Source organism: Muntiacus reevesi, unplaced genomic scaffold (genome assembly GCF_963930625.1).
Source record: "Muntiacus reevesi unplaced genomic scaffold, mMunRee1.1 SCAFFOLD_33, whole genome shotgun sequence".
In the NCBI taxonomy this organism is placed as follows: Eukaryota; Metazoa; Chordata; class Mammalia; order Artiodactyla; family Cervidae; genus Muntiacus; species Muntiacus reevesi.
The window spans coordinates 2,333,325-2,342,720 of record NW_027078014.1 but is presented as its reverse complement, the minus strand read 5'-3'; positions in this window follow the sequence as shown (position 1 = coordinate 2,342,720).

The following is a 9,396-nucleotide window of genomic DNA, read 5'->3' as shown; positions in this document are numbered from 1 at the left end:
CTTGCCTGCCAGTGCAGGAGACAAAAGAGCTGCGGGTTTGATCCCTGGGTTGGGCATGGCAACCCACTTCAGTGTTGTTGCTTAGAGAATCCCACGGACAGAGGAGCCTGGCGGGCTATGGTCCATAGGGTCACAAAGAGTTGGATGTGACTGAAGCGACTTAGCATGCACACATGCACATACTATAAAGTAAATCCTTGTTTATTTTATATATATCAAAGTGTATGTATCTGTTAATCCCATACTCCTAATTTATCCCTCCTCCCATTTCCCCTTTGATAACTATAAGTTTGTTTTCTGTGTCTAAGAATACTTTCTTTTAAATTGAAAATACAGTTGATTTACATTATTGTGTTAGTTTTAGCTCTACAGCAAAGTGATTCAGTAACATATACATATTTTTTGGATTATTTATATCTGTTGATCCCATACCTTTAATTTGTCCTTCTCTGTCATCTGTGGTAACCGTAAGTTTGTTTTCTGTGTCTGTGAGTCTATTTCTGTTTTGTGTGTAGATATATTTGTATTATTTTTTAGACTGTACATATAAGTGATCTCATATAATGTCTGTCTTTGTCTGACTCCCTCACTTAGTATGGCATTCTCTAGCTCCATCCATGGTGCTGCAAGTGGCAGTATTTCATTCTTTTTTGTGACTTCTTAAACCATTGTATCTTCTTAAAACCATCATCTGTTGATGGGTACTTGGGTTCTTTCCATGTCTTGGTTAATATAAATAGTGTTGCTGTGAACATTTGGGTGCATTTATCTTTTCAGATTAGAGTTTTCATGTTTTTTGGATTTATGCCCAGGAGTGAGATTGCTGGATCATGTGGTAACTCTATTTTTAGTTTTTTAAGAAACCTCCATACCGGTTTTCATTGTGGCTGTACCAATTTATATTCCCACGAACAGTGTAGAAGGATTTCCTTTTCTCCACATGCTCTCCAGACTTTTTGCTTTGATGGTGGCCATTTTTAATTTGAATTTCTCAGTAATCAGTGATGTTGAGCATCTTTTCATGATTTGTTGGCTATCTGTATGCCTTTTGAAGGAATGTCTGTTTAGGTCTTCTGTCCATCCTTTGATTTTTGTTGCTTTTATTTTTTATTTTTATTTTTTTGATACTGAGTTGTATGAGCTGTTTGTACATTTTGGATATTGACTGTCAATCAAATATTTTCTCCCAGTCTGTAGGCTGTGTTTCTGTTTTGTTGATAGTTTTCTTTACTGGAAAAAAATCTTTTAAGTTTGACTAGGTCCCGTTTATTTATTTTTGCTTTTATTTGTTTTCCCTTGGGAGACTGATCTAAGAAAATATTGCTATAATTTGAGACTATGAGACTATTTTGCCTATGTTTTCTTCCAGATGTTTTATGGTATCATGTCTTATACTTATGTCTTTAAAACAATTTGAGGGATTTTGGGGGCTTGTTTGTTTATGGTGTGAGGGTGTGTGCTGACTTCACTGATTTACATGTAGCTTTCCAGCTTTCCTAGTGTCACTGGCTGAAAAGACCGTCTCTTCTCCGTTGTGTGTTCTTATCTCCTTTGTCAAGGATTAACTGACTGTAGGTATGTGGGTTTACTTCTGGGTTCTCTATCCTGTTCTTTTGGTCTGTGTGTCTATCTGTCATGTTTCTGTACAAATGCCATGCTGTTTTGATTACTGTAGCTTGGTAGTATTGTCCGAAGTCCCAAAGCACTCTGCAGATTTAATGCAATTCCTGTCAAGATGCCTATGACATTTTTCACAGAACTAGAACAAATAATACTAAAATTTCTATGGAACTACAAAAGGCCCAGAATTGCTAAAGCAGTCCTGCAGCCAGAGGACACCTAGAATACATAACTATTATGCCATTATTACACTCCCAAAGAAACTAACAGTAGTTCCTCGATAGCATCAGATTTCAAATTTGCAGTTGCTTTGTAAATGTCATAATTTTTAAATTTATTTGACACAAGGGCCAGATAAAGTTCATGCACAGAGATTGGTTAGTGTGTCTTTGAAGTTTCTTTTAATCTATAGATTTCTTCTTTGTCTCTTAGATTTTTGCTGTATATTTGTTGACTAACCAAAGTTATTTGTCTTCTCAAGTTTTCCATAGTCTGAATTTTGCTAGGAACATCTGCATGGTGAAGTTTGACCTATCTCTCTGTCTTCTGTATTCCCTGTAAATTGGTATTGGGTCTAGCAATGTGATCAGATTTGGTCTCAGGCCCTCATTCTATGCCTGAGACTTTCATAGGTAGCATAGTGGTCTTCCACCAGAAAGCACATAACATCTTTTTGTGATATTCACAGCATTTATACTTAATGTCTACCTTTATTAATTCACTAAGGGTTGTAGAATTAGCTGTAGTACTTTAATAAAGAGAAACTTCTCATCTACTGTTGGGCCACTTCCGTGTACCATCTGTATGAAAAAAGGCAAGGTGAGGAGGGTGCTTGCTTCTTTTGCTTCTTCTCCCTCTTACACAGTTTCACAGAGAGTTGGAGACTGTTGCTACCTTTATGGTGAACTTCTTAGAGTCACTTTGTTTTGTTTTGTTTTCTCAGAAAAATACTGTTTTTTGAGTCCCTTCCTAAAGTGAGCAAGTAGATAATAGAAGAGGGATTTGTACCCAGCAAGTGTAGTTGAAATTGACTGTGTCCCAGCTGTACTGATTGAACTGCCAGGCATAGTCCTTCTTGGGCCCCTCGGCACACATTTGAGTGCCTCTGATGGCAGTGGATATTGAAAGGTGGATAAAGGAGGACCAGAAGATAGAGAAGTGCTTGATTCTAATGTGTGTTGAAAAGGAGATGCAGGTCAGAAGCAACAGTTAGAACCAGACATGAAACAACAGACTGGTTAAAAATCTAGAAAAGAGTACATCAAGGCTGTATATTGTCACCCTGCTTATTTAACTTATATGCAGAGTACATCATGAGAAATGCCAGGCTAGGAGACTCACAAGCTGGAATCAGGATTGTTGGAAGGAATATCAGCAACCTCAGATATGCAGATGATACCACTCTAATGGCTGAAAGTGAAGAGGAACTAAAGAACCGCTTGATGAGGGTGAAAGAGGAGAGTGAAAAGGCTGGCTTAAAATTCAACATTCAAAGAATGAAGATCATGGCATCCTGTCTTATCATTTCATGGCAAGTCGATGGGAAAAGTGGGAACAGTGGCAGATGTTATTTTCTTGGGTTCCAGAATCACTGCGAATGGTGACTGCAGCCATGAAATTAAAAGACACTTGCTCCTTGGGTGAAAAGCTATGACCAACCTAGACAGCATATTAAAAAGCAGAGGCGTCACTTTGCTGACAAAGGTTCATATAGTCAAAGCTATGGTTTTTCTAGTAGTCATATATGGATGAGAGATTTGGACTGTAAAGAAGGCTGAGCAGTGAAGAATTGATGCTTTTGAACTGTGGTGTTGGAGAGGACTCTTGAGAGTCCCATGGACTACAGGGAGATCAAACCAGTCAATAGTAAATGAAATCAACCCTGAATATTCATTGGAAGAACTGATCCGGAAGCTCCAGTACTTTGGCCACCTGATGCAAAGAGGCAAGTCATTGAAAAAGACCCTGATGCTGGGAAAGATTGAGCGCAAGAGGAGAAGGGGGCAAAGGAGGATGAGATTGTTGGATGGCATCACCAACTCAAAGGACATGAGTTTGAGTAAACTCCAGGAGATAGTGAAGGACAGCTTGGCATGCTGCAGTCCATGGGGTCACAGAGAGTCAGACTTGGCTTAGCGACCGAACAATGATAACCATTTCTTACAGGTTACTGCTTCTCTGGTCCCTCTGAAGGATGTTGGTGCAGACTTAATCATAATAAAAAGGCCCAGGAAAGATTCTCAAGACTCAAGTTCTGGCTTATAGGTAGTATGGGTATGGGAATGTTCTCTTGGAATCTCCTTATAATAAATCCATCTAGGTTTCTAGCTAGAGAGTTTGGGAGAGCAGAGTGGAGAGTGTCCCAAAATCAAGAATCTATATAGAAAGATACTAAGTCTGAAGCTTAAAGGTGATTGATGTCTACACTGAAATGAATGTCAGAGCATGTTTCATCGTAGACATGGGTTTTTCCTTGCTTTGTAATGTAACCTCTTGTTTCTCTTCTGTTTCAAACAATATGTTAGTTATCTATTGCTGCCTGACAAATTTAGCAGCTTAAATCAGCAACCATTTATTGTCTTTGTAGGTCAGGAATCCTGGTGCAGCTTAGCTGAGTGCCTCTGGTTCAGGGTCTCTCATAGGCTGCAGTCGCCATGTTGGCTGGGGCCACAGTCATTTCAAGATTTGATGATGGGAGGATCTGCTTCTAAACTCACCATATGACTGTTAGCAGGCCTGAGATGTCCAGGCTGTCGGCCAGTGGTATCATTTCTTGCCACCAAGGCCTCTGCAAAGAGCAGTTCATAGTGTAGTATCTGGCAATCCCTCAGAGAAGAACAAGAGAGGGTGTCCAGGATGGAAGCCACAGTTTTTGTAAACTTATCTTGAGAGTGACTTCTCATCATATCTATAGCAGTCTGTTCGCTAAAAGCCTTACACAAAATCTGGCCTACACTTAACCACAGGAGTAGTTCACAAGGTGGTGAATTCTAGAAGACAAGGCTCCTTACGGGTTGTGTTACATCCTCACTACCAGAAACAGTCAAAGTATTTAGATATCCTTAAAGACAGTATGCTTGCTTCAGCATAAGGAGTCATTCATTTCCTCCTGTAGATCAAAAGCAGCCCTTTGCCAAAATTTCCTTAAAAGTCTCCCACCTGCTCTCTTTATCTTGAGTCTTGGTCCCTCAACTCCATCCTCCTTATTGCAATCAGAAGAAGCTCTTAATCTCCAAGTGAGTCAGTTTCTCTGTGTGTGTGTGTCTTTCTCTCTCTCTCTCTCTCTCTCTCACAGGCACACACACACGTACACATTCTTTGTGACCTGTGCTTAGGGCCTCTGCCTCATCTGAGCTGCTGTGTGGCTGACCCTCCTCTTTTTTAAGGAGACACCTCTCTGTCGTTCACAGTCAGACAGCCCTTTACTCTACAATCCCGAGCTGAGTGCCCGCCACTCCTGTCTGCACACCTGCGCTCGTCACGGCACTGTGTGTTTACATGTTGAGCAACCTGTCCAGGCTCCATATGCAGCGAGGGTGGGGGTGTCTTACTCACTTACATTCCTACAGACTAGCATTGCACCAAGAAAGGACAGAAATGGTATGGACATAACAAGCAGAAGATGCTAAGAAGAGGTGGCAAGAATACACAGAAGAAGTGCACAAAAAAGACCTTCATGACCTAGATGACCACGATGGTGTGGTCACTCACCTAGAGCCAGACATCCTGGAGTGTGAAGTCTAGTGGGCCTTGGGAAGCATTTCATCACTCAATGGGGCTTTCTTCCAGCCAGTGTATATTTAGCTGAATATGGTTTCATGCCTTTTGATTTGGGAAAGAATATTACTCTTAGAATGTCTTCAGTGTTTGGTTTCTTCTACATTGTACTTTGTCTTTTACAACAGTTTTTTTTTTTCCTCCTTCAGTCTTTCTAAAATTCTACTCAAGTTTATAGATAAAAATACTCATTTTGAGCAGTTATAAATGTTCACACTTTAATGGTATATTTAGCTATTTACCCTAAAGACAGTTCATTTGGAGTATCTTAGCATGAAGCTAGCTATATTTATCTATAATCTAAATTATACTGTCTATAATTTGCTTAATTTCTAGGGGTCAAGTACACGAATAGATCATGAAACAGCCAGTGTTTTGAGCTCTAGTAGCACACATTAAGCTCCTTGAAGGCTGACCAGTCATCTGGGAACCAAGGTAACGGATTATAGAGTCTTGTCGCTAGAACTCTGAGTGCTCTACTAAAACATTCTTCATGCTTCTTTTAATTTTGGCTTAAGTATTCTTTTGTTTCCATCATCGCAGTCTCTTAAAGAAATGACAGCCAGGTCTCTGCAAGCATCCTGAGGTGCAGCCCACAGCTGGCTCGCCCCCCTGAGCTCTCCCCTCCCCGTGACTTTCTGCCTGGCTGCCCTGGCTGCAGTGGTGCAGCCCTCCACTTCCCACCCTGCTGCACAGTGACCCTCAGGGTCCTCGCCAGCCTGCAGAGCTCTTCTTGGGCTTTCCTTCTTTACAGAGCGTTTTCTGACCCAGGGCCCTCGCGCCTGCCCATGCAGTCTGTGTCTGCCTCCTTTGAAGCACTACATTTGGAGCACGGGGACTATTTTTTAAACAGTATATTTTCCATTACATCTAAATACTTCCTTGTTTTCATAGCATATTCTACATACTCTTTCTTTACTTTAGTAATATAATGGCTCTGAGGAAAAGCATTACATAACTAATGTCGATATAAGAAATGAATTTTAGAGTAGCAGTGATATTATTAATATAAAACTTAATCCTTTTAGTAACTCACAATAGTTACTACTTGGGATCACTAATATGCCAGTAACTGCTAAGACTTGTACGTAAACTATCTCTGATCTTTTCCAAAACCCTTTGAATGTATTATTCTTGCCCCTCTTTTAAGTGAGAATACTAAAGCCAAAAAGATGGTAATTAAATTAGAATTCCACCCCAGTCTGTCCAACATGAGTAGTTTTTACTGTAAAGAAAACCTTTAATATATAAGAATACTATTGCTTGAAAACTGGCAGCTTGAATACCATTTCCTTTTGGAGTGATTTTTGCATGATAATATTAAGACCTTACTACATTTTTGAATGCCAGCTACTGTCCTGTATACATGTGTGACTTTAGTTAATCTTCACAAAGAAAACCCTATTAGGTAAATTACTCCGTTTGGCAGCTGAGACAGCTGGACCTCAGAGAACTCTGGTAACTTGCTTGTGTCACACAGCTCACTTGCAAATAGTAGGACATTACCAGAAGAGTCTCAAGGTGGCTAAAGTTGCCCCTGGTTTGGAACCACTAATTTATAGATATGATGCATTTCTATAATAGCCTCAACTTTCACACAGTAGCTCTTGCTTTTAAAAAATGCGGTTGATCACAGGACAGGATGACTGGGTGCTATTTCCTGTTTCTGATCTGCTTCTGAGTAAATTCTTGGAATTTACAGGAAGGGAGTAATGATGCTTACCAGCTGCTTAAAAAAAAATTAAATAAGAATATTGACTTTGTATCTCTATATGATCAGGGATCATCCCTATATGATCCCTTTATGACAAAATACTTTTACATGTATAAGGGAGATATCATAATTTTAACAATATTATAATCTGGTGACGGTTAGCAATTGCTTAGAACCAGTACTTAGTAAATAGTAATTGCTAAAAAACATTTTCTCTTTACTGATTATGGTTGTAGATTTTAAAAAGTAAAATTTTTAATTGTGTAAAGAATTTTAGATAAACCACATTTCTTGCTCTGTATGTGTTGGTAGGTGTGTGTGTGTGTGGTGGGTGGGGGAGATGTGAGAAAGAGAAAAATCAGTTGATTGTCTTTCATTATGATAACAGATTTTCACCCACTGATCCAGATAATAGCAGTTTAGGTATGCAAGAACCTACTGTCTCCTTATGACTATATACTACCACTACTAATATTTACTCATAAAGAAGATGGTGATAATGATTATAGCAATATGGATTTTGAAATAACGCTCATTACTTCATCCTGGAAAGAGATTTTTGTTTTTGTTTCTGTTTTTGTTTGAGTTACAGCTAATATCCCATTCATCACTTCATTGGTGTTGGCTTCTGGCTATTAAAGTCATAATTTTGTTTCTAAACTCATTTGGCCCACAGGTGGAAATGGTGTATTCATTGTTGTCAATGCTTGGTACTCATGATAAGGATGATATGTCATGAACTTTGCTAGCTATGTCTAGCTCCCAAGACAGCTGTATATCCATGCGACAGTCTGGATGTCTTCCTCTCCTCATCCAGCTTTTACATGGCAATGACAAAGACTCTGTGTTGTTGAGCAATTCCTGGGGCGGTAAAGAGGCTCTGGCCAGGGCCAGTGCAGCACTCCACAACATCATTCACTCACAGCCTGATGACAAGAGAGGCAGGCGTGAAATCCGAGTCCTTCATCTTTTGGAACAGATACGAGCTTACTGTGAAACCTGTTGGGAGTGGCAAGAAGCCCATGAACAAGGCATGGACCAGGACAAAAATCCAAGTATGTTCCATATGGTGCATGTGACAAAGCAAATGTAAAAGTTTTTGAAATGAAAAGTTTTTTAATTAGGACGGTGTCTTTATGAATCAGAGTGGGAAATTCATATTAGCCACCTGCACCGCTCACATAGTTTAAAGCTTAATTTCTCTATTTCCCTAGGAAAAAAAGTTAGCAAAGGGAAATGTTGTGTGCACTACAGTACAACCAGAAAATAACAGAAAATCAAAGTAGACTTAAACAGTCATAGCATAGTTGATCTAGAAAGAACTTGAGCGATTATGTTCTCCTTCTCTTGAGATTAAGCTCAGGAAAGTGACTTTACGTAAGTTCCTTCAGCTGTGAGTGACCAAGCCATTCTCTTATATTTGCATATCGCTTTACTCAGTGGATGCAGAGCTGTGTTATATCTGTTATTTGATCCTTAGAACAGCCTTGTGAAGTAGGAAGAGAAGATATTATCATCTTCATTTTACAGATGAAGAGACTGAGGTTCAGAGAGGCCAAAAGACTTGCCTGTGGCTTCACAGGTAGTGGGTGGGGGATCCAGAGCCAGAGGCCAGACCCCCTGACCCTCAGCCCAGTGTCCTTCCCACTTCACTGCCTGTCTTCAGGCCTTGGGGCCCCAGCTGCTGGGGTGATCAGCCACCCAGCTCTTTTCTCAGGGAGAAACCCTCTCCCCCAGGAGCAGGGATCATGGGAGTTGGGACCCTTGAGGAGATAAGTTACTTCATTCCTATAGGAAGAACCAAAAGCAGTAAGTATATAAGGGAAGACCTCCTTTCACCTGGTAAGAACCCACACATAGACATACACACAGCAAAGGACTATCGAGTCAGTATCTTGATTGGGGGAGCAGGAGAAAGACTGATGATGAGAACTTGATCTATAAAGATTTAGTAGATTTCTCTTAGGGTTAGGTATAAAGGTGAATTTATTTAAAATTAAAATATTTTCAACAGTAAGAATATAGCAGAAATGTCCTTTCTGTTTGTCCTAGGGCTAGGGAGAATTAATAAGTTGCTTTACTGGGAGAACATTATCTTTCTGGATTGTTTTCTTTGGCTGTCCACAATTATGTAATGACTTGTATTGTGTGCTCTTAATACCTGTTCTCAGACAAGTTAAATAGAATAAATACTATTACTTCTGAAAAATAGACTTGGTGTTTCAATTTTTATTTCAAGTAACAGTTTTGAAACTTTATGTATAGCACTAAATGTGTAAGTACAT